Here is a 25,852-nt window from a genome sequence, read left to right as displayed (position 1 = left end):
TGATGTCCATGGTTTTTCCCCCCAATATAGTCCCTGCACTTCAACCTGTGATTATCCTCTTCACAGATTTTCTGAAATTCCTGGATTTCTTTGCGAGACCAGGCATTTCTTTAGTCATTGTTTGTACCTTTTATTGCTGACCAAACCTAAAAAAATTACATAAATTTTTTGATTAAAAAACAAAAGAAGTCTGCTATTATTTAAGCACCCATCTAAAAACCAAATCAGAAAATTTACAATTCGGATTTGATCTTTAGCAAATGACTTTTAGCAATTTTTAAACATCAGCGATAGCAATTTAAATGTCAGCTTTAGTAAATCTCTCTAACAAACTGATTCTTCATGAAGTCATAAAACTACAGATGGAGGTTTGCAAATGAATAGACATGAATCGCTCATGTCAAGAGTCATGCACTAAAAAATTATGTAGCATTCACCTTTAAACCTTTGTTATCTCAGTTTCTTACCATTTGAAATGATTGATGTCTTTTCCTATCCAAATAGGACGGTGGAAAGAATATTTTCCTCATTTAAGCAGATTTAGGCAGACCATAGAAATCCACTGAATGTTGATTAGATTAGGAGTCAGCTTGAAATTAAACTGAAATTCAGCTGTAACTGTAAAGAACTCCACAGCACAACTTATAAACATAAAGATAAACTGAGTTTTACTAAGATTGACAAATATATTTTTTAAAAGAAACTGAAACTAATAATAGTTGAATTGTGTATTTGTCACAAATACCCATAGGGAAAAAATCCATTGTATTTGCATAATGCAATACTAAGACAACATTAAATGAAGGCCAGTATATCTATTCTTCAGTACATCCTATTTCCTTCATAGGAAATTACGAGATAGTATGGAATACATAGTAGCACCTCAATGTTCATCACATCAGACCAGAGGAATGATGCCGTGCAGCTCTCCAACAAATCACAGCTAAGCAACACTGTTTAAAATTAGATTTTCCATGAGCAATCCACATAGCAATTTTTTTTCCCGTCATGAATCTATTGGAGAGATTTTAATCTCCATACAGATATTTCACAATTCACAGTCACAAAATATGTCCTCAATGTTACCAACTAGAAAAACAAAGAAAAAGAAGGGTGACAAGAAGACCTACTCTCAGCTTGGGTCTGTCAGAATCACGTACTCTCTTCTTCCCCTCCCAAATGTCCCATCCTCCTCTCAAAAAAAATCCCTTTAGGTATCTGTTTGAGTGCAAAAATTATCAAAGCACTAGTAATTCAGACCCTTTGGGTTTCAGACCCAACCGTCAGCTGAAACAGAGAGAGCACTGGGTTCGAGTGCCATCATTTCCCCGCATCACATACAGGCGAGATGTTAGAAAGCCGTGGTGGCGCAAGCACTTGATTTGAGATCATTTTCAGAAGCTACAAAATTTACCTTTCCATTTCAGACCTGCCAGACCTGAAAAGCTTCAAAAATCAACTCTCAAGAAAACTCTTGCGCTTGTTACTGGTGTCATGGGAGGGCCAGGCCCTGAGGGTACCTGGAGCCCTGCGTGCCACTGCCCAGCTGTCCCAGCGTCTCCCCGACCCTGCCTGCGGCCCGAGACTCCATTTCAGCCCAGCCTGGAGTCATCAGCCCTTGCTCGGGCTCACTGCCAGGGGTTGCCTGGGCCCGCAGCTCCCTGAGAGAATCCCCCAGGCAGGGCCTGGCACCCAGGGTCTGTCCCCCTGCTCCCGCCAGGAGTGATCATCCAGGGGAGCACTGGTGCAGTCCCAGCCCCGGGAACTGGGCACGTCCCTGGGGACAGGGACAGGTCACAGCCAAGCCAGGACGTAGGCCCATGGGTGGCCAGGCAGGGCAGGGCCATGGGGAGCTGGAGCCTGGCCCTGCTGCAGTGTCACTGGGTCAGGGGCTGGCAGCCGTGGGGCTGACATGGGGTCCTGGGCTTTGGGTAGGGTGGGGGAGCCCTGGGGGCTGGGCAAGGGCATTGGACCCTGTTGGTGCCCCCAGGGCCCTGAGATAGGAATCCTGAGCAAAATTTCATTCTTTGAGCCGTACAGACACCTAGCCAGGGCTTTAGAAACAAGCAGACAATGTTTTTCCAGCAATATCCCCAATCCCTTGTCTTTTGGACACTCAACCTTTTTTCTGACTCAGCTGTCCAATTTATAAAATCAGAATAACAATATCTACTTTTGTAGAAATCTGACACCCCTGGTCATCATGTTCTCAAAGTGGTAAATATTACTACATTGCAGAACTATGAATGAGAGGCCAAAAAGATCATTTGATTCTATTCTGACTAGTTGCATCATTCATCAGAGATGTATTGCAGATGGAGTGAGAGGAAAAACATTGTGTTGTCTTTCCCCTCTCCCTCTTCCAAAATTAATATATTTACAGGTGCTGTTGAAATATAATTTGCATCTTTTAACCTCCATCTGTGTCTTTTGCAGGAGTTATGATAACACTTCAGCAATCCTCTACTCCCATCCCCATGGAAACTGCCATCAAACTGCCAAAAATGGGACAGAATGCTTTCAACTAATCACTTTTCAATGGAGGAAGGCCTTCTTTTTTTTTTCTACAGCCGTTTCCATGGGATCAGAAGTCATTGCTGGTTGCCTAATTGTTTAAAATCTTGTCAAGTGCATAGGCAAGTGCTCAGCCTTTTCAAATGTGACTTTTTTTTTAAACCAGTCTTCTAAAGCAGAATTTGTGAGCCTGATTCTTCTCCTATCCCACTTGTTGTCAGCCATCAAAAACTCATGAACACGGTAAAGGTTTCACCAGTTTGAAATCAGCATGGAAAAAGTTCTATCATTTAATTTTAGAAGAAAGTATTCAGTGGGATGAATGAATGAAAAAACATCTATTATTTTCATTCCACAAGGTAGGTCAGCATGGTTGTGAAAGGAAGAACTCCTGGGCTGGTGCTGTCAGCGAGCACAGGAAAAGGCTACATATCAGGAGATGGAGGTTGCAGTCACAAAGCTCCAACAGACTTTCTTTGTAACTTTCTGTTCTCACCTATGCCGCTATTATATTAATTTCCTAATCTATAAAAATAAGAAAAATTAGAATATCAGGTTTCATTGAGAGGAATTGAGAAGTAATAACAACAGGCAAATCTTTTGTCTTCTGTGAATTCAGAGCACAAATTTTGCTACATAGTTCCTTGAATAAGTGCTGCAGGGCAAATCGCAGTTATTTCTAGGTTTAGAGATTAGCCCTGTGTTAGAAAATCGACTTTGGTGTAGACAATAATTTTCAGAAGAATAACACCCTCCTATTTTTGTGTGAATGGTAAAGAGCTAGATTTCAAACCAATCTATTAAAACAATATACGTATGCTCACAAGAATGTATATGACTGGGTATGTCTCTGCTCTGGTCAGAACACCGGGTTCTGCAAAAATCCAAACATTTAAACTGCTAAAGGCACAGATTATCATTAATTCAGACAATAATACTAGCCAAGCAGGGGAGCATAAAAAAATTTCCAACTATACCCCAGTGTTTTACCAAAAAAATGTTACAGGAAAAAAATGTTAAATATACAATAAACTTTAAAAAGATGAAGTTATTTGGAACCTACAGTCCCGTATTCAGAATTATGATAAAGCATGGCACTCCATACAACATTTGGTAACTTGTGAAGAGGTCTATAGCTATTCAGCCAACTATATGGTTCTCCCCTATCATAAGATTATACTGTGTTTTATTCCAAATGCATAAGAAATAGGATTTGAAAGGGATAAGTATGTGACTACGTCAAGAGAGAAAAAAAGGGAAAAAAAGCATCCTCACCTTCCCCCACTGTTGCAGAGTTACACCCTGCATGTTCCTGGAAGGATACAGTAATTAGGGACTCAGTTTTTCAGAGGTGCTAAATAACCCTTAGTGAGACCAACTGCAGTCATTAAAAACCTCAGTAGCTTACGGGGATGGAAAGAGGAATGAGACCAAAGTGTCTAAAATGGTTAAGGTCAACAAGTTTTTGAACTTAATGGATTTGTAACAGTTCTGTTGAACAGAGCTTTAATCTAGTTTAAGGGCCAGAACCTCCTGAGGTACAGAAAGGGGCTAATCAGGTTGAGAATTTTTCCTGGAGCACCTTGTTTTGAGAGGTTGGTTGGATCCATTGGGCTTTATATCAGGACACAACTTTCTCTGATCTCCCGAAACCTTTGCATTGACCTTAAGACACAATTAGCTCTGGTACAAGACAGGTACTATCCACACTTGAGAGGCAAAGTCATTGCAAACAGCTGATTTGGAAACAGTTTCCTTAAAATAGTTCAGCACATTATATTTATCTTGGTGAGTTTAATTGTCAGAGCAGCAACTCAGTTAACAGAACTCCTCTAAATCTGAATTGTTTACAACAAAAATCGAACCAGCTTTCCTATTGACTCTTTTATAACAAGTTTTATAAAGATTTTGTCTTCAAGCAAAACCCAAAAGGCTATTGTAGGAAAGCACTTCTGAGAGCTTTTCAGATAAAAACAAGAGAAGGCCAGCCATGCTTTCTTCAAATTGATGTTAAATGATCAATTTTTCTGGACATACATGACCACTGGCCATATCAGATTCTTTCTTCTGTCAGGTCTTTTCTGGCCTTTCTTTCAAAGTCCTCATACCTTCATTCAGCCTTCTCCTTGATACAAAATATCATGGCTCACCTTTTAAAAACTGCTCTTTTTATCTGGAAAGTGCACAGGACCTGTAATAAACTTACACATTCAGCTTGCCTCTGGTTATTGTTTGTTTAGCCTGTAAAATGCCACACATCCCAGTTCTGGTGTACAAACTGCACAACAAAAAGCAATGCATTCTTATTGCTCTCACAACTTACCTGGAAAGGAAAACCAGAACAGCATTGCAATCCCCTAGAGTCAGTATTAAAAGTGGGGTAAATACTATAATATTTACTTTTCAGTTATTCCATACTGGTCCATATTTCTGTGATTCTGAAAAAGCTGATACTGAAGTAAATTGAAATTTTGCTCCAGGACACAGTGTCAGAGGTTTTGCTCTTTATATTTCTTATTATGCATCCATTTCCCCCAGGCAAGAATGCTGGTATTGTTTGCAGAAGTCATTTTTCTGATTCTCATCACTATGGGTCTTGATATTGTTTTTATTAATTAGTAATCATTATGTATCAGGGTCTTGCTCATTTGTTCCATCTAGGAGATAATTCCTGTCCTCAGATGCCATTGGTTTGAATAGGAGTCTCCTGCATACATCCAATTTTTTGTTCTTCCTGTTTGTGGGGTTTTGTTTTGTTTCAGTACTTGAAAAAAAAGAAGATAAAAATAAAAAAAAAACCACTCTGGAAAAATAAATCGCATGCACGTAATGATAGAGTGTCCCCCCCAACTGGGTTATTCTGGGTCACATTTCATTTTCACATCAAGAAAAAACTGGATGAATAGTGAATGGGAAAGTATCATTATAATTGGAATCCTGCTGGTTTATGCAGGCCTGCACATCTGGAATAGGGTGGGAAAAGAGAAACAGAAGAGTGGGAAAGGCTGGATTCGTCTCACTAGACAAAACCAGGGAATCTGGAAAACACATGTAGTCTGGTTTCTTAAGTTACAGCGAAAGTTAGCACTCAGAAAAGAAAATGTTCAGCAATAAGCCTTTCCTCCCCCCATCTCTCATGCTCAGAAGTGCTCTTTTCTGTCTTTGAAGCTATACCTCAGCCACCCCCCCTCCATTAGTTACTTTCTATGAATATGTGGCCTATTCTCCTCCTCTGCGGGCTCCAGTGAACGCTTAACTGAGGTGGCAAAGTGATTCTACTCCAGCCAGCCTCCTAGTTACAGATTGACAGGAAAAGCCCTGGTACCATACAGCAATTTAGACAGGCAAACACATTCATTCATGTGACCGATAAAATGTGTTTGCTTTGTGTTAAAGAATCTATAAAAGCCTTTTCTAACACTGCTATTGAAAAAGTCATGGAGGTTTCATTAGTGGTAAACAACTTCAGTGTTTTATCTGGGTCACTGTGGTGTTACACGCATGGGTCTGCACCCAACAGCCTTTACAGCTCTTTGGAGGCTTCATCTTGGACTCCAGCCGAGCCCCCAGGTAGGGAAAGAGCAGAGGCATGGCAAGTCTCCGTAACTGTGACAATTACCACTCGGTCCCATAAAAGAGAGGGGTAGCACAGTGATCCCAAGGAATCAGGTCTGCAGTCACTCCATAGAGAGGATGAAATGCCTTCTCACTCCCACCTCTCCAAAGAGCTCCAAAGCATGCAACCAAGCCATTTGTACACTAAAGTCCAGAAGAGAGACAGTGCATGCCATTTGCTAAGTATATGCTACAGGAAGAAGCCACGAGGCTACATTAGTATTCAGAGACAGTGACACTGTGGTGATGTACACTGTGAGGAAGTATCACATAACCCAAGCACTATTATTTTTATTACCATTATTTTGTCATCTCCATCTTATTTAGCTCTCCACTTATACTTTCCAATCCATCATACAGCATAATTACATTCAATGAATGAGCTCTCAAGTTACATTACAAAAAGAAACTCATTCTTAGAAGTTTCTCAACTGAGTCGTAAGCAATTAAAAACATCTCCGAGTGCTTCGTTTAATTTTCTTGAATGGGAGAAGTCTCAGAAGTAGGTAGAAGTAATTTCCTTTGCGGAAGGGCCATGAATTCATATTATGACATATGAATAATGCATTGTTCCATTTAAAACATCTGAAGAGCCAGCGCAGTCTGCTGAAAGCTGGACCTACTGACAATATAAAGCAGGGGACTGAAGTTCTGCAAATAAGTTAAACACAAGTAATGCAGTGCCGAGGAACCCTGGGGTTGCCTCATCTGTCAGACACGGGAGGCCTATGTAAGAGGGGACCTTATCTTATTCCAAGCACAGAATTGGCTGGAGAGATGTTAAAAAAAGTAACTTAATAAAACTAGTCTACTTCATGTAAGGCAAGTTATTTGTCTCTCTCAGCCACTTGACCATGAGCAAGGTCCAGATATTTCCCACTGAGAACAGAGATCTGGTGAAAAAAATACTTCCCTCACTGCTAGAGTTGCTGAATCAACATGTTCATCATAGTCAGCACTGCAAGATTTTATAACTAACCCTTTCTAATCCATTTTATAACTAAACCTTTCAGATCTTAGAACAAAGAACACATCAGGTGTATGAATTCTGCATCCGCGATTCTGACTGCATAGCTCTACCACCCTTAATGTCACGTTTTCTTTTCTGTACTCAGCAATCCCTGCCTAACAGGCTCACCTTAAATATATGGCCAAGACAGTGGGGAAATTGGTGCAGAAGTATATTTAGGACCGTAACTGGTTTGGGATCTTCTCTTATTTCTGAGAAATGGTGGACTTGTTAAAAAAAATACAGCTATAAAAGCAAAATTTTTGTCCTGAATTAATGTTTGCATAATCAGGACTGACACTTTGGTATTTTTCTGCTCTGGCTAACCTCAGTGCCTTCTGCAGAAAATATAAAGCGATTCTCCATTATTTCTACTGGCTATCTGGACAAAAGGTTCTTTGTGCACTGCAGGACCAAAAGCATTACATACAGTAAATATTTGAGCTGAAGGTGTGCTTCTGAAAGGTTTGTACCCACTATCATTATTCTGTGTTGTTCATGTTGCTGGCTTGCATCCCACTTTGTGGCACAGTAAAATAAATGACTGCTCAGAAAGCTGTTGAGCAGGAACGAATCTGCTACATAATATACAAATTGCACCAGATGAATGCTACTTTAGACAATAATAATCTTATTATCTTTAATAGCTGGGTGAATGTAGGTTTCTTAGAATACATAATATGCTGCAATGACTCACTAAGGATGGTTTAGAATACTAGAATATCATCTTAATTTACTTCAGCTCCACCTAGAAAGGTCAATACATAAAAAATATGCAAATAGAAAATGAAATTTACCCTTAACTAACTAAAAGGTGAACAAACTTTAAGTTAGTCAATTAGATATTCCTATGATGGGATGAACAGCTTTTTATAGAACACCTATTACTTTGCCTCCATTTTAGAAGCAGCCAAAGTAACTGCTTCAGATTGGTGCAACTTTAGACACCTAAACTATATGAGATTAATTCATTCCTGGTGTTTTTGTTTCACTGCTAAGTACCTTACTACAGTTGGAGTATGACACCACTGAGAATGAGAAAAAAGAGGCAAAAGATGGGCCTTTGTTAAAGAGGAAGTTATTGCATTGTGGACAGACAAGCAAGTTAGATTTAAATTACTTCTGCCACCATTACTGGCCTAAATGCTCTTTTACCAAATGAATAGTCCTATTGACTATATTATCAGTGGTATTAGCTGAAGAGTTAGGTAAATAAAGCTGGCAGAGTTGACAGCATGATACAACCTTATTCTTTTTTCAAATACCATGTGAATGTGATTCCTATCATATTCTCCATCCAGTTAAGTGCCAAAACCAAGCCACAGATTACAAAATCTTATCCTCTCAATCATGACTTGAATATATACCAAATCTTATACATGGTGAATAAAAACTGAGCCATGTGCATAAGATCATTTCAAGATTAAAAAAAAAAAAGCATGCTTTAATTTCTAGCATGGATTTGTCTCAGAGAATTCCTAATAGATATCTTGGAACAGTGTCATGTTATTTATTCTCTTCTTGTAGTTTCTGCAACTTCATTTCTGCAATATAATATAGCATTTCTAAGAATATAACAATATTTTCCTCTTTGACTTTTGCAGACACAAAAAACCCCAGTTATTCTTGTGTATTAATTCCTAAAATGAGACAATGGGAACTTCCAGCTGCCAGTCCAATGTATGTCTGAAAAATAACGTGCCCCATATGGCCCATAATTCACCCTTCTTTTACAAGATGTGCCCAAATGACTTAACAGAACCTTTTTTGAATAAGAACAAAAGACATTGCATTTAATTTAAGGAAACAAACAAACTAAAAACAATGAAATGGAACCAAAGATTGCACCAATAAATATGGTCCTCCATACTGATATCTCACTTAACAGTCAGGGGATTTTTTAGTTCTGTTTGGGGACTTTTTCTGGAGAGGAAGAGAAGAAAATTAGAGAAGAGGTAGGAGGTTTTTAGTTTTACTATGAGAGTTTTGAGATAAGCTGTCATCCATTTTTTAAATTACAAGCATAATTAACAAAATAGAATATAGATAGAATTCTTTAATCAAAGCTGAAATAATTTCTAAGGGATGTATGATTCCACTAAAGCAAAAGGTATTGGCTTCCTCAAGAAACTACATGGCAAAGTTCTGTGGTGTAAGTTGTCATGGGATCGGAGGATACTTTAGGTTAGAAGGGACCTCTGGATGTCTCCAGTCCAACCTCCTGCTCAAAGCAGACACAGCTATGAGGTCAGACCAGAATGCTCAGGGCTGTGATCGACTGGGTCTTGAAAACCTCAAAGGACAGAGAGCACACGACCCCTCTGGGCACATGCTCCACTGCCTGACTGTCCTCATGGAGAAAATGTTTTCCCTGTGCACAGTTTGCTCCTCTCCTGTTTCAATAAATGTCTGTTGGGTCTCATCTTCCCACTGTGCACTACTGTGCATAGCCTGGCACCTTTCTCTCAATAACTTTCCTACAGGCACTGGGGAGCTAATGTTGGTCCACACTTGAAGCTGCCTCCACCTCTTGCTGAAGACCCATTATTTATTTGCAGCAAATTCATCATCTGTAATACAAATCATCATAAATCCTTCTGTACTCAGGCAACACAGAGCTTCAGCTGATACTACCCCTAAGAGCATCAATCAAAGAAATAGCTGACCACTGACATGGAAGCTCCAGTCTGTCTGCTTTCCTTCTGATGGATTGCTTGAACCAAAATATTACTCTAATTCCTGATTTCACTTTCTTTCATTGCAACCTCCAGCAGCACCTCAGGCATGGTGTGATGACCAATTGCTTTCTTATCCTCTATAAAAACATGCTACAACTATGAGGCATTATTATGGCTATAAGAGTAGCAAACTGATTGTACAACACGAACTGTCAGGTATCAGATTGCCATACAGCTTCCCAATACCAGCAATATGCACCCAGTGAGAGAAAACGTAATACAACTACAGTTCAGACAGGTACATTACCCATGCAAAAATGATCTTTTACTGTGAGTGTAATCTAATGCACAATTTCACACATTTCTACCCACTTCTAGAGAGACTTCAAAGATCTAAAAACTTTGAGATCCTTTGGAGGATATGAGGAATATGAGGTCTCAGTGAATGCTTTTTGACTTGCTCCACCACAGCGTCAGCCAGCCGCACTTAGGTAGCCATGTCCCTGCTAAACCAGACACATACATCTTCTGAGGCAGGGTGAGGAACTTTCTTGCATCCCATTCCACCACCTGGCTCAGAAATATGGTAACAAGCAGCCAGGGATACAGTCACACCTGAAATTGCCACAGCCATTATTTCTACCATGAATATTTGATTATGATTCAAGTACAACCAAAATATGGATACACGTGCACATAAAAAGCACAAATCAACAGTGAAACAAAAGTAGCTCACATCCTGCCATTAAGGTGCTGGCCTGAAAATTCAGTTTAACACCACATTTCGCATTTTTAAGCATGATCCTACATGAATCATTCAGTCTCTCCATGCATTTGAATCTTACCTGCAAAAGCAAATTTAAAATATCCCTTTTGCTATCCACTATTTGTTTGCTGTTGTTCTTTTATACTGTCAAGCCTTTGGGGAAAGTACTATCACTTTTTCCTTGTAAGAGCTACATAGTCTTCAAGAGTAAATCCAGTTCAAGTAAATGTTAATTTGGAAGGGCTTTAGATCCTAAACTTAGGCAGGATAACTGCATAGCACTCAGCAGAAACCAACTGCCTGAGTTTCCATCCCGGTTTTTGTGCAGTGTCTTAAGTCTGGTCTGAGCAACACTTTTCACTCTCAGCAGCACTCAGCTTTATGCTTATAGCTACCTGAGCTTCAGTCACAGTTTAATTGGTGCTCTAGGCAATAATGTTATACAAGGTCATAGCACAAGTTATACCTGAAGCAATGTGGAAACCTAAAGGTGAATGTGGAAACACAGGATACAAACAGTGTAGCAATGGCATAAATTATCTGGTAAGATTAACTCTACCTTTATAGCCTGTCAGCATTCCACTGGTCACTTAACAAGAAATGACAATTTAGGAATGCTTTTGGCCATTCACAAAGCCATTTGTAGTTCTGGACACATTTTTTATTAGAGCTATGAAATCAAGTTACTCTGCAGCCATACTTAAAGAGAACGTAATGAACAAATAGGGTGGCAGGAGCAACAGGTTTTGGTGAAATATAACATTTAACACTCTTTTGATAGTCTGAGCGCACATAAGGAAAACAAAACTTAACCAAGAAAGCAATTAAAGCTTCAGGCCAAATCCTCTGTGGGCATAAATCAGTTGCACTATTTTATTCAAGGTAAAGAGCTGGCCCTGAAATGAATTCACCCTGCTGCTGTGTTATCAAAGAGCTTCTATTTGCCTCTCTTGCTCACCAGTGCTTGAAAGGAAGCATCCCATGAACTATATGCCAGCATCCACACGATATATCTCATTGCATTTCCTCATCATATCCCCTCTGCTGATGACCTCTGGACCCTTCCTTTCAAATCCTCTGTGTTCTGATACCCCCACTGCACAAACATGGTTACCTATTTCCTACAGAAATAAACTTTGCTCAGTAACCATGGACATAGTTTATCCAGTCAGGAAAACACACAAAACAACTGTCCATTGTGAAAAAAATGAAAATGCTCCTGTTCCCATTCAGTGACCCCATCCCCACTGACAGCAGAGCGGCAATTTTTCTTATCTGAGGAAACATGACCACATGGGAGAAGATTACGCGCTGGAATATTGCAGTCACATTGAGCAATGCCTTTCTTTTTCCTCTTCTGTAATCACAGTACTGAAGGATAGATCTGACAGGATTTTATTGACACAGACTTTTTATAGATCCAGTTAATAGGTCCCCAGACACTCATTCAGCTTCCTGTACATATAGTACAAAAGCACTGCAGAATCATTGTTAGTGAAAATACATTTTGTTGTGAATAGGCAGGGGACGAGAGAGGGGAATTCCAAAAGACCTTAACAGACGTCACTTCAGTATGGCACACTTACCTGTATTAGTTTGCCATAACCAAACAGAAATGCTTTCTCTTATCATTAAGGGAATTGTAAGACATGGCCTCAGTTCTTAGCTGTAATCTATCTGATTTTTGACATATGTCTCTTTCACCTCATTTCCCTATCTCAACAATAAAGACTGGCTCCTTCACTTCATCTGTCTTGTCAAATTAGACATATACACTAACCCTTTCACCCTACATAATGTGGTTGGAATAATGTAGGAGCCCTAAAAGCCTCATATCCAGTCACAAAAAGATTCCTGCAGTGAAACACAGAAGTCACGAAGTCACTTAAAGAAGTGACACACTCCTTCACGTAAAACCCTGTTCTCAGTTGAACCTCCATAAATACCTACGCTAATTATATCTTTAATTTTATTTACTGTGAGATCCTAGCTGAAGGATTCAGACAACTAGCACAGTAATAGCACTGATACTAGTTAAAGTTGGAAAATAATTTCTTCCTTAGCCTCTTGGTTTCACACATTTATCCAGTTTTGAAACTGATTTTTTTTTATGCTTTAGGGTAAAAACAAAACAAAACACAACACCAGTACATCTTGCTAAAATGGGAGCAAATTCCCAACAGCTTTTGTGCTATGGAACAGTGGGAAACAAATATATGCACACACTTTTCCCATTGTAATGAAATTCTAACCATACTTGTTTTTGAATAGGGCAACAGCAAAAACAGCTGAAGTTTGAAATGTGACACTCAGCACACACATTGCCCTTAATAAGAAGTACATGGTGTACTGTGTTTGAGGAAGACACGGTTTTTGCTTTTTTTCTTCAGTACTAATTGGCTGAAAAACACCCCTCCCTTCCCATTTTAACAGAACCTAATAAAGCTGTGCCTTTTTGACATCACAACAGTTACCTCTGCCCGGATTGACAAGCTCATGGGCTGCTGAAAAGATTTGTGTGAGGGAAATGTTCATACATAGATAACATCATACTGTCTGATTCATAAAACAACAGAAACCTGAGTAAGATCACCTAAAAGTGGTCACTGATCCATAACACACACGAATGATGGGCTCTGGCAGCTCAGATTTAACTCAGTTTAAATCTCAGATGAAGTCAGAACGCCCATTTCTTTTGGAAAAACTTGTGGTCATCTGTGTACTTCACTGTGCCCTGAATCGCCTTTGCACCCAGCTGGATGCCTTCCTTCCCCTTCACCAGTCATGAAAGATTTGGAAATGATGCTTCTGGATGTCCCACTTCATTTGTAAGTAAGATCAAGGTCCCTTTCCTACTATTCCGTGCAGAGAAAAAAATGCTGTTTTTCACTAGATAGTGCTGATACCACCTTCAGCTACCTACAGAGTGCAACTTTCTTGCAAAACAAAAAATTCTACAGTACTCTTCTAGTCTTTAACCTATTTATGACCACATTTATGCCTTTATCTCTGTGACCTCTATAAGACCACAGCTGTAGTGTACAAATTGTGATCTGTCCCACTGTGAAAGTGGTACCAGAGGAACCTGCTTTTCCTTTGAATCAAGGATTTGGATGAGAGCAGCATGGCTATATGGGCCATTTACATGCAGTGTATGTCATGCGGATCATCAGGATCCTGCGCTATTATCGGACCAAGCAACAGGCAGATTACATGCAAGACAGCAAGCCAAAACAATGCCATGCCTTAAAGGATTTGGAGCTTGGTAATCCAGGAACATGGTCATATAAATCTTTCAATGATGAGCACCTTCAGGAAGCAGGCTGGCATGGCAGATATCCAGGGACGGATATAGTTTTCAGACAGGAATAGGATAGATGCCCCGGGCATGGAAGGCCACAGGTCCTATGTATCTCTAGAGAGATCAAGCGCAACTCAGATACAAAAGCAGACAAGAGCATTCATTACAATCTAGATGAGTCAGAGCAACCTGTCCAGGCAGAAATGGGAAAGGGGGAATATTTACAGGGTTCCGAGTGTGCATATCACTCTTATTTAATGTTGTCTTTTAGTCATGGAAGCTACTCAAGCCTAGTGATGCTTCACAAATAGTTGTGACTTCCTCCCCACCCTGCAACCAGTCTAACAACACCTTGCAAACTCCCTGTTTTGCCTGCTCCATGCAGCAACCACAGTGAAACCTCGACGGCACATGGTCTTTCACTCCCAGATCTTAGCTGGTTAAGTTTTCAGTTTAGCAGATTCAAAACATTACTAATACTCATAATTTAACTTTGCAACAAGACAAACCCAGGTTCTAATCACAAAACCAGACACCTCATGCATGCTGCCCTAGCTTTCCAGCTCAAATAATTGTCTACGACTGCCAACACGGACACATGAGTAAGACACTGGCACTGCAGTGAGTACTGCAAGATCAGTTATCTCTTTTCTCAGCATCAGGGAAGGCAGCCATCATTTTCCATCTCTGCAGGATTTCATCAGAAACAAGCCTCTTTAACTTCATGAAGAAGAGATAGCTTTTCAGATGCCATGTGTATCTTTATAGCAGTGCTGATCGAATATAATCAAAATAATGTAGAGAAAAGTGCCCACTGCCTCGCTCTTTCACTTCCCCACTTCCCATCCTCTAGTCACTGACAACTTTAACTAATCATAGCTACACTTCCTGCTCAATCTTGGCTACCTTTGAGAATGTTTCTAAGAAGGTCATGTCCAAGGCCATCATTGGACCTACACCAAAATCCTAGCATCTCCTTGCAACCCTCAGTTTTAGATGTGTGGCACTGCTGTGAGTCCAGGATAACAATTCAGGTCCTGATACTTATGATGAAGCTTTCCAAATTAAGACAAAAAAGTATTTTTCTTATCTGTAGATCTTCCCAAGCCTTAAAAATACTTGTGAGGACTGCGTGTCAGAAAAGCATCAGGATTTAAATCTCTGAGGTGTGCTAGGACAACAGTCTTCTTCACCTGCTGAAACACATCATTCTAAGGCATCCACTATGGCACAGCCTTTAGCCAGACTACCAGTTTGAAGGCAAGAAGTGATGCCAGGGATGCTAGCAGGAGGTGTCCCAAGGCTGTGTCAGAGAACACAAAGAATGCAAAGAAATGGCAGCTTTGTGAGATCACAGAGATGATCTTTGATGTCTACCATTCTCAGTCTTCAGCCAATACCAACTTGGTGGCAACACATGACAAAAATCCTGGAGATGAAATGCAGTGTTGTAGCAATTGCCACAATTATCAGTTGATATCTAGATTTTTGCCAGCAAAATGCACACTCCACCATGATCTTACAGGTAGCTGTAGCAGGAATGTAGAGAAAAAGTGTAGGACATGTCATCAAGGAGAAACATGTAGCCCATTCATTTCTGTGATTCTACAAGGACAGCTATAAGGGATGTCTTCTCTATGCAAGTTTCCATAGCTACAAGCAAATTACTGAAGCTCAGACATCACGCATTCTACCCTATTTGCCATCACAGAAAGATGCAGAAAGAGCAGAACTGTTTTCCAATGGCTCACAGGTTGATGGAGAAAAACACTGTCCTGTTAATAGAAAACCTCACCAGGTCCACAGTACAAACAGTGGAGACATGCATAATTTCTGTTCCCCTGGAATAGATGAGGCAAGCCAGATAGGCCACCTCTGACCTTCACACATCACTGTTTTGCAGATAGCTTGGGCATCTTTTACAACTTTCCATACATCTTAACAGGCTCTGACCCTTGACCTCATGATAACACGTCTTGTCCATAGACAGAAATCAGGAATTGCTAGCTTCTGTTGCTTGAGTGGCAACTGCATGGTCAATGCCATAAGCACAGTGCTCACCACCATAGCAGATACAGAGTAGGCTGCCATGCACATCTTCCAGCAGTCTCAGTAATTATTCCAGCCCTGAAGCACAGAATCAAACTTTACTAACTAAATTTTCTTTATATCTTCCCCATTCATCTTCAGCTGACATGATTGAAAATTCAGAGTACAATGGATCCATACCTACGTTTTTTATCCACCATTGGCAGAAAACTCATTTTCTTCAGACCTGGAGATACACATAAGAGTTACAGAAACAGTAAGAAGCATCCTATAATTATCAGGTCTACTCCTGTTGATGATGATTAATACCTCTGTAACACAGACTGAAACCAGGGAAGCCTCAATCCTAATGTATTGCATAATCTTGCCTAATGTATTGCATTAGTCTTGCCTCTTCCTGGTCTTCCTCTTGCGCTGACCCTGGAAACACAAAATTGGGTTGCAGAGGCAATCAATCGCATTACTCAACCCCAAATTCATAAAGCAAAAGCTCATAAAGCAAAACTTCTTTCACCAGGATCTACTGAAGCTCAGATTCAGACACGTCTCAGTGCAGGATGAAGCCTCTTCAGTTTGCAAGCTGGACCTACATCTTGCTTTTAATATCAAAAATGTCCATCAAATGGTACATAAGTCCTTACATACAGCAGATTTCTCAGAGCCATGGAAACACCCAAGCTTTTGCAAATAAGTATGGCATAGTGGTTTTTGTTTAAAATATACACACTCTCTCATTGCTGAAAGAGGACATTTTGATAAGGTCATCTTGATAATTCTGAATCAAAAGTTCTTAGAAAGACATATTAAAGACTAATTAAACTCTGGTGCTTCTTCTTGAACTTAGTAGGGGATGAGGATGCTCACCACTTTGCAGATTTCCCCTTATTGTACAGACGCAACTGAAGAACAAAAGTGTGCCCACTAAATGATTGTAAAACTTCATTGTTCCTTACAGAGTTTTAGCATAGTTTTCACAGAGGGGGATGGAGGGGAAGGTTGTTAGGTTTTGGCTGGAAAACAGTATTTCAGAACAATGCTAATCAAACTACTAATGAGTATCCCATGGATAAGCATGGCCAGCATTGTTCTTTGCAAAAAAATGTACCAGCATTGTTCAGAGACACTAAACTAGGATTCTTTTGGCTACAGTTGGCAGTTGAACACGTTGGTATATAACACCATTCTAATGAAGGTCACCTAATGTTTTGGATATTTACCTGAATATCATTAGTGCCTCCTCACTGGAAACAAATTTATCAGCAATGCTGCTTTTTGCCAGCCTTTCTTCCTTCCAAGCAAATATGATAGACTGCAAGAACAACTTTTTCAGTTCCAGCTAAATGAGCAACAGGTCAGCTCTAACTATAAGCTCTAGCATAATAATACAATAAGACATTTCTAAACATTCAAAAGATTGTGTTTCATGAATAAGCTGCTTTAAATGCTATTTAAACAAACTTATCCACCACTAATACCAATGTTGACATTGCCCTGGATTTATAATGCATTTTCAAAGGTCATTAATATTGTCATCATCAAATATCCAGCATTTCTTCCCTGAAGAGAGAATTTTTGTTTTCTTATATTTGATCTGATAGTATCAAAGAAAAACATTTCAATTCTTTTTCTGCAAGCACTTTTGACTCTCTGGTATAATTCAAGAAAAAAAATAAACTACATATATTCTGAAACTTCAAATATCCCACCAAGCAGGAGTTCAGTTTTTAAGCAATCTTCATCTACTGTAAAGAGAAATATTTTGAATGTTTCTAGGAAGATTTCTAAATGCAAGTTAGCTTGTGCTACCAGAACACTTGGTGTTAAGGAAACAGAATACCAAATACAAAACTCTCAGGTGATTTACCTTGTTTAAAAGTAATTTTCTACAAGTTGTGAGGAGTGGCAAAAACATCTATGGAAAAAGACTGGACATATAAAATATTTACTTAAAAATCATTCTAAAATGCATTAAAGGTGAGATGCACAAAAAGGTGAGAAAATCTGAATAGGTCATTCTAACAAGACTTCAGTAACTACTGAAAAAAATCAGAGCTCTAAGAGAAATAGGGTTAAAATTTGAAAATGTATGGTTTTTTCCCTGTGTTTTCAGGTTGTTAAAAGTCAAATTAAAAAAATAATAAAAATCTTCTGATAATTATGAATAGTTTAAACCAAAAGATCATGGACATCCAAGACTCATGAGCATCACCAGTTGAAGACTGGATTCACTTTTTTGAGTTTTCCTTGGAACTAGGAAGACGTTGAAAATTAAATGCTCAACAGCCTTTCTCAGGAAGAGAAAGGTCTATAGGACTTAAAGCCTTCAAGAAAGAGTTGTAACTGAGATGCCCAACAGACCACAGACCTTTGGCTCACTCAACAGATACTGAAAAAGGTATTACAGAACTTGCAGACTCTTGCAAAAATTCTATTTTGGAAGGCAAATACCTCAGCCTGGCTCAAGTTTAGAAAAACAACAAGGCCAGTACAAAAGGATGTTTACTGTATTATATTTCGCTAAACATGAGCCTTGTTTCTTTTACTGAAATAACAGTATGTATATGCTTTATCTAGGTTAAGTTATCATTTCATCAACAATCAATTACTGTACATCCCATCTGCCCAACTTTGGAAATATCGCAAGTAAAAGAAAATAACAGCAGTAAAGGAATATCTCAGCTTTATTATTTGATTTTTCTGAAGGGCATCTTGGCCCATAACAGACTTGGGAGCAGTCAGGGTGGCTACAAGAATCACAGAATCTGTCTTATGCTTGCCTTCACCCACTTGGCTGTCTCACAGGGAACTCAAGGCTTGACACATCAAGTATACTCATGAGGGTCTAATCAGCTCAAAAGGACATACTTCAGCCATTTCTGAAGTTGCTCTTTTAGATTACTTTCAGCACAGCAGGTAAGTCATGTTTTGATAGTATATAGCACAGAAATAAATGTTATGTGTTATATGAAGCTGTTTTTCATGAAGAAGTAGAGGTACGCAGTCATTCATACCACTAAGCTTGCTTTATTGAGAAAGGCAAGAGAACTGGAGAGTACAGGGACATTTCAGCTCAAGCAAAAAGATAATGCAAAACCTACAGTAAAGCTCTAATCTAAAATGCATAAGTTGTCATCTAAGGAGTATTATGTACATCCTATTTTACGTTATACCAACTGGAATTTTCTTCATCCTGAAGACTCTTGCTTAGTCACCTGAATATAGATCTACATGGTATTAAATTGGGGAGGATCACATTTAAGTCAGAGGAACTTCACTGAGGCAATGGAGTTACACCAGTTAAACTGTGGTGTGAAAGAGACATTGACAACAGGGTCAAGCCTTGGGTTTAAATCAGTCCACCACAGAAAACCTTGTGGTTTGTGTCAAAGGTATAGCACATTAAAAATACATCATGAAAAGAGAAAAAATGCCATGCTTTATTCTGTAGCTACCAAAACCTCCTTTATCTCCTTTGCCACGTGCAAGTCATTGCTAGAAGAGCCTCTTTGTTCAGGCCAAGAAGGCTGGCATGAGGAAAGGGAGGTGCCTGGTCCCTGAACATGAAATCCCATTAATATTACTGATAGACTATTCTTTAAAGAGATACATCTGTTTCTTATTTGGCATATTCAGAATAGTAGCTTGTTACATTTTTACAAGAATCTGTGTGATCCAAGAAAAGCAAACCCTCATGTAATGAAAGAAAAAGAGAGAATACTTATTAAACAATCCGATACATGCTGTACAACTTAAACATCCATCTCCAAAATGGCTTCAGTCTGTTCCATTTGCAGCTTTCAGATTTCTTTGCTTCAGGGGAAAGGGGATAGAAGGCTACTTATTTCCCTTCAATTTTCAAAAATATGCATAAAAGTAACATCTCCTAAATCCAGAATAAATCTTCTCTTCTTGTGAGTTAGTATGAAATGCTGCCCTTCACAGCTGTATTACAAAGAGGTTCCTTCAGTCAAATTCCTAAGCTGCTCCTGAAGGCAGAATCTGAGGTATGATGAAGTCAGGTTAGGACCAATCAATGATAGTAGATATCTTTGTTTGGATAACAGCAGTTGCAAGTATTACTCTGAGTCGAGTGTGGAAGAATAGAAGACATGCTGCAAAAGTGAGAAAGGAAAAGTATCTCAATGTAGACACTGAGTTTTCCTTCAAGTGTTAAATATGTGATTTCCCCCAAACAGAAAGGGCTTGTATTCAACTTATAGTGTGTGTGTGTGTGTGTGTGTGTGTGTGTGTATATATATATATATATATATATATATATATATATATATATATAAAAGCTTGCTAAATGCCTGAAATAGTCAGAAGCATTATTTCTTAGTGAATGCAGCCAATATAAAGATATTCAAATCCAGTGCTTTTGTTTTATGCTTACAAATAATTAAACCCAAATATTCACACTATTTATCAGCACTGCCCCTTCTTCTGGTTGGTACTTAAATCAACATTAAAAAATATTATATGTCTTCTTGATTTATAAAGCCATTTAATTGTATTTTCAATTTTGAGGATTCATGTCCTCAAAATACGTTGCATATGCATATGCTGTATTGACAACATTCATGCATAAGTATTTATACAATATTTAGTATACTATTTAAGTAATGCAATGACAGGATGATGTTGCAACAACCAAACCTATTTCTCCACTACCCAACAGATAGTGAAAATTTAAGACATATATATAATCGGAGTAAAAATTTAGTACTGTGACTGTGTACTTGAAAGGTTATTTGATTTTCAAAGCTAATATTATTTTCAACAAGGTTTCTATGTACTGTGATGCCTATTACTCATTTTATGCAACTGTAGGTTCAGGACACTGCCACGAGACAGTTACCGGCACGCCAAGTAGATAATACAATTAAATGTTATTACCATTAACCTCCAAATAATTGCCTTACTTTAACTGCCATATAACTGTACACAAGAAGCATTCTTTATAGAGAAGTACTTATCCCATAGTCATGAATAAAGATATTAAAACTGATGTCAGATAGAAGCTGCTGAAATTTTCCTGAGTCCACAGATGCTCCAAACTCACAATCAGCAAAATCAAATGATCATCAGGATTCAGAAACAAGAATTGCAATTGAAACAAATTATTTTAGCAGCAGAACCACAGGTTAATGTACTTCCTTTTCAGTTTCAAAATGAAAGAGCATTTAGTCACTTTCTCAGTTCGCAAGAGGTGTATGAAAACCAAATCTCCTCTGCCTTCAACTGCAAACTGTTTGCACCCAACAGAAAGCAGAGCACAGTCCTGCCCCCCCATCACAAACCTCAACTCCAAGCACAAAGGGCAGCACCACAAGCCCCTGTTGCTCCCTATTCCACTGCCAAAATCTCTCCATTGATCTTCTGCAATGCACTGGTGCTCTGTCAGTCCAAAAATAACAGTGGTGTTATGCTTCAAATTTAGGATTTCAAACAATACAAAATGAACGGGATAGCAAAAGAGTGCTACTGATTAGCACAGACAGCAAGGGATGAAACTCAGAGGGCTCTGTTATACTAAGGCTAGTACATGAGTAGAGCATTTAATTTTGGTAATACATTTGGTTAATGGGATATTCCACTAGCTGCTCTTTGTGCGTTGCCAGTTTAAGGGTGGAAGGAGGTCTTGGCACAGAAAATAGAAAAGACCTCTGGTTTCCTGCACTGGAAGGATAATGGGATGCATCTTTCAAAACTATTACTTGGAAAAAGATGCATCATGAAGCACCATCCCTCTCTGGGACTACAGAGAAGTGCTGAAGCTTTGCAGAGGCCACTGTTAATTCCTCCAGCTCTGAAGTGATAATATGCAGCATATACAGACACTGCAATGGAGAAAATGTATTTCCCTTCAGCTGTCTAGCAATAAGACATCTTGATTCCAGAGACAGTGTTAATCAGACTCCAGATGGACCTCAAAGTATTTGTTACAATTTCAAAACTTTGCTTTAAAAAAAAAAAAAAAAAAAAAAGAATAAAAGGAGACCTGTGAATGCAAATATATCTTAAAGTGTATCCTTAATGCCATCTGAGCTTCAGAATGGGTTGTGCTGGAACTTACTGTGACTGAATAACATGCTGAAATCTGCTCTGATGCCAGGCATTTCCACATAAGGCTTTCACCGTTTTTGATAGAAAACTTGTGATATAAGTATTATGTAAATATAATATCTGGATTAAGAAATCTCAGCTCTTTCTCAGCTAAGCCTGAAACAAAAGAGTAGAGCTGTTCTCAAGTCTGAAAAGTTGTCAACCTGTACTTAATTTCAGAAAGCTGATAACTGAAAATTTCACTTTTGGTCCAGTTGCATTATTATCATACAGCACACTAGAGTCATGTACTTCAAGGGAAAACGCTACAACAAATGTAAGATAAAAACTAGTTTTCCATACCTGCTTTCACCGGAAGTGTGGTTCATTCCTGAGAATGAAGGACAGCACCTTTACCATGAGGACTCCTTTCCTTCTGGAGGCCAACACTGTCTCACAAGAATATTTGGTTAGAAAAGGCTGTGTCTGCTGTATCTGGACACAATGGTGATATCTCTATGCACTATGGGTAGCAAGGGCTCACTACAAACTCAAGTCAGGGTGCTATGCAGCTACCTGGCGCAGGGCATGGGTACCAGTGGAGGGCTGGCTCTTCAGGGGTCCATCAGGGCAGGACATCACCAGCCAGCGCCTGTCCCACTGCCCCAGCCAGGAGTGGGCAGCCCCAGCCCTGGGCATTGGGCACCGCCCTGGGGACTAGTACAGGCCAAGGCCAAGCTGGGCTGTGGGCCCACAGGTGGAGCTGGAGCCCAGCCCTGCTGCAGCATTGCTGGGGCAGGGGTTGATGGCCCTGGGGCTGACATGGGGTCCTGGGCTGCAGACAGGTCAGGGAGCCCCAGGAGCTAGGCAGGGGCACTGGGGTCTGTTGGTGCCCTCGGTGCCCTGACACTCCAAAGCTATGCACATTAATGATGCCTATGTAAGTATAGCTGAGTAAATTATGAAATTTTATGAATAAACCCATTTAAAATATTACCAAACAGCAGGAATATAAGCTATTAAATCTATTAAAAATGTCAGTACATAGTTCACATATAAGGTAACATACATTTACTAGCTGGTGGACATTATACAGTAGTGTGTGGTTGGAGAGGGGAAGGGAAAATCCTGCTAAGTGTAAGGACTTTTTGGTTCCAGCCAGGAAGAAACCACTTCTTGCTTATTTGATAACTTCCTTCTTCAGTACCTATGAACCAACTCCTCTTTACAGAGATCTGAACACCTCAACTCGCATTTCTCTTCTCACACATGAAAGAAACATAAGGACTTATGCTTGAATAATCTGGCAGTATTTGTGAAGACCTTACCCAGCCCCTGGTGCTTCTGTTCCACCACTGGGACTTCCTCCATCTCCAGCCTGCAAAGCAGCTCCTCTGGATACAGGACAATTGGTGTCTTAGTTTCTTCCTAGCAGAATAGATGGTCCATTCAGTCAAATCATGAAAGGAATTTATTTCCAAGGTAATGCAAATATATACAGTTATTGCTATCGAAAGAAGGAAAAAAAAAAAAAAAAAAAAAAAAAAAAAAAAAAATCCAGTGTTCATTTCCAGGATTAAGAGCCATCCAGATTTCTTAAAGCAGGGTTTGTCCCATCAACACAACCATGAACATTAGTTTCAGGAAAATAATCCTTCTTGACAGATGTAATGGAAAAAACACTCAGTGTGTTAATAAAATTAATTTCTATTGTACATGTAACTTACATGTAACTTGTATATACTTGTTTGCAAATTGTGAATAATTGACGTGAAAGAGTATGTATGTGAAACATAGAATAACAAAACACAAAACTGTTACAATCTCAAGTACTTGTAGAGGAAGAAGAATCCCAGCACTCTCGCTGTTGTCTTATTGCACCAGGGGTTAAAGATAGTTGCCCAAAACCTACATCTCCCTCTAATGCATCAGTAAGGTAACTAAGGCAATCATACCTTAGACTTCTGGAAAGTTTTGGAAGCCTGAGTTTAGGGTTGGTAGTGAGAACGGAGCTTTCATAGAGAAGAAGAGAGACAGTCACAACTGACAATTAATCAAAACTGAAATTATTCCCAGAACTTCCTGTCCTCGAAAAAATTGGAAAAAGAGTTTTTGAAATTCTAGAAATGGGCCATTTCAACATTTTAAAAACAAGAGGTCTTGGTTTTGTGGTTAAAAGCATCTTCTTCTCTTGAAACTTAATTTGTTTATATTAAAAGGTTAAAACCAAAACAAAACAAAAAGGTCAGCATTAAAATGAAATATGCTTGTTTCTTAAGTCACTCATATATTCACAGAGCCCCATGTCAGGCCTAAAATTTCAAAATCAGTAGAATGCCTGTGGGACAAGAAAACTGTTTCCTGTATATCCATACAGCAAAGGGAACATTATCAGTTCAAGCTCTTCCCAGTTTCCTTGCAGTGTGGCTCAAAAACTACTTTTGAGAACCACCTTGATTAATGGAAACATAGTCCAGACCTCCAACCTTTCAAATGTTTAACAACAACTTATTCCCCTCTTCCTTTTCTTATTTTTATTATTATGCTTTTTAGAAGAGAGCTACACAGATAGTCTTTAGTAGACTAAAAATTTAGGTGAATTCCTTCAACCAAATCAATCCAAAACTGTTCTTGTAGATTCATTAAATCAAACTATTAAACACCTATATTTTAATATGACCTTTGCATGACAAAATTAGTCACTGTTGATGCTGAAAACGTTATGACAAACTGGATTGTTTTGGTTTTTTTTTTTAAAGGATGATATATTTGAAAATTTTGAGAAGAGTCATAGGCCACTCCTCCTTGTCAGCATCCAGCTTTTTCAATCATCTTTTCACAAGAGCGCAAAACACATTTGCAAGAAAATATTGAACTTATTTGAATCAGCACAAGATATAAATTTATAAAACTTAAGACCAAAAAAGACTGCTTGATAAAGCAATCAAATTTCCTCTGGGCTCTCTTATATTGTGCTCCCTTCCTTGTATCTGAGTGACACACGCTGTTTGGTTAAAAAACGTCTTGCAGGCAACCCTCCAGCTGAGGGACAGTTGAGATTATTTAGGCACAACATACATATATAGAAGAAGTGATTCACAAACAGAGATTTAGGCAGTCACAGAAGCAAGGGTAACTACTCATTGGCTTCAAATCCGAAAACTAAAAATCTGCCTCTGGAATTACGTGTATCCATTCTGGACACAAAACCATCAGCTTTCCATGAAAAATTATACCATGACATTTTTTCAGATCTTCTAGTGTCAGTTAGGACATCCCAACTATGTTGCATATCTCTGCTGTCAAACTCACCTCTTTGGGTGGACGACATACTAGCACAGGAGTAATTTTGTCTTATGATTAATGAGACAGTTTAACCATGCTGAAGGAATACCTTTTGTAACCATTGTGGTGATTGCTGATAACAGCATATTCTATACATATACCCAAAGCACTTTGTAGTGTAAGCTACAGGGTTTTTATCAGAGAAATGGAGTTATGGAGATGATGTTTGAGAGCCATCATGAAATGACAAGGCTTTTCTTCCCAGCACATAGTGACTTAATTCCTTCTTTCTTTATAGCAAAAAAAATACATCTTAACATTGAAGAACTATTTCTTTTCACGTCCAGCTGTTCAATCAGGTACAGTTTTCCCAAATTTCCAACTGTCCCACTAGATTTAAGTTTCTGCAGTGCCCAATGCCCCAAAACACTGGAAATCTGGGGGGGGGAATGGTTTAGCTGTTCTCAACTGGAGGACTGCTATAGGGAAAAAAAAACCCACATCTTTTAAGCAGTGTGCCAGATCACCCCACAAGGAGGGCAAAATTATTTCGTTTAGAAATGGTCTGAAATAATGAGAAGCATCTTAGA

The 25,852-nt window shown here is 39.1% G+C and overlaps 1 long non-coding RNA gene across 2 annotated transcripts in view; it reads right to left on the bottom strand.

The window, feature by feature from the left end:
* The window catches only part of LOC113478258, a 91,421-nt gene extending 67,889 nt beyond the window's left edge, over nucleotides 1–23,532 (bottom strand). The window contains exons 1-3 of one of the 2 annotated variants that reach the window (XR_003398026.1): nucleotides 23,301–23,532; nucleotides 22,341–22,426; nucleotides 19,141–20,044 (exon numbers count right to left, since the gene is read on the bottom strand). This is a non-coding gene — a long non-coding RNA (uncharacterized LOC113478258). Of the gene's footprint in view, nucleotides 1–19,140; nucleotides 20,045–22,340; nucleotides 22,427–23,300 lie in introns of those variants that run through there. The other variant, XR_003398025.1, reaches the window with a different exon arrangement.
* Nucleotides 23,533–25,852: the final 2,320 nt, after the last annotated feature.

Source organism: Athene cunicularia, assembly GCF_003259725.1.
Source record: "Athene cunicularia isolate RWA chromosome 3 unlocalized genomic scaffold, athCun1 chr3_part1, whole genome shotgun sequence".
NCBI lineage: Eukaryota > Metazoa > Chordata > Aves > Strigiformes > Strigidae > Athene > Athene cunicularia.
Note: the sequence above shows the minus strand (reverse complement) of the source record. Positions and strands in the feature narration are given on the sequence as shown.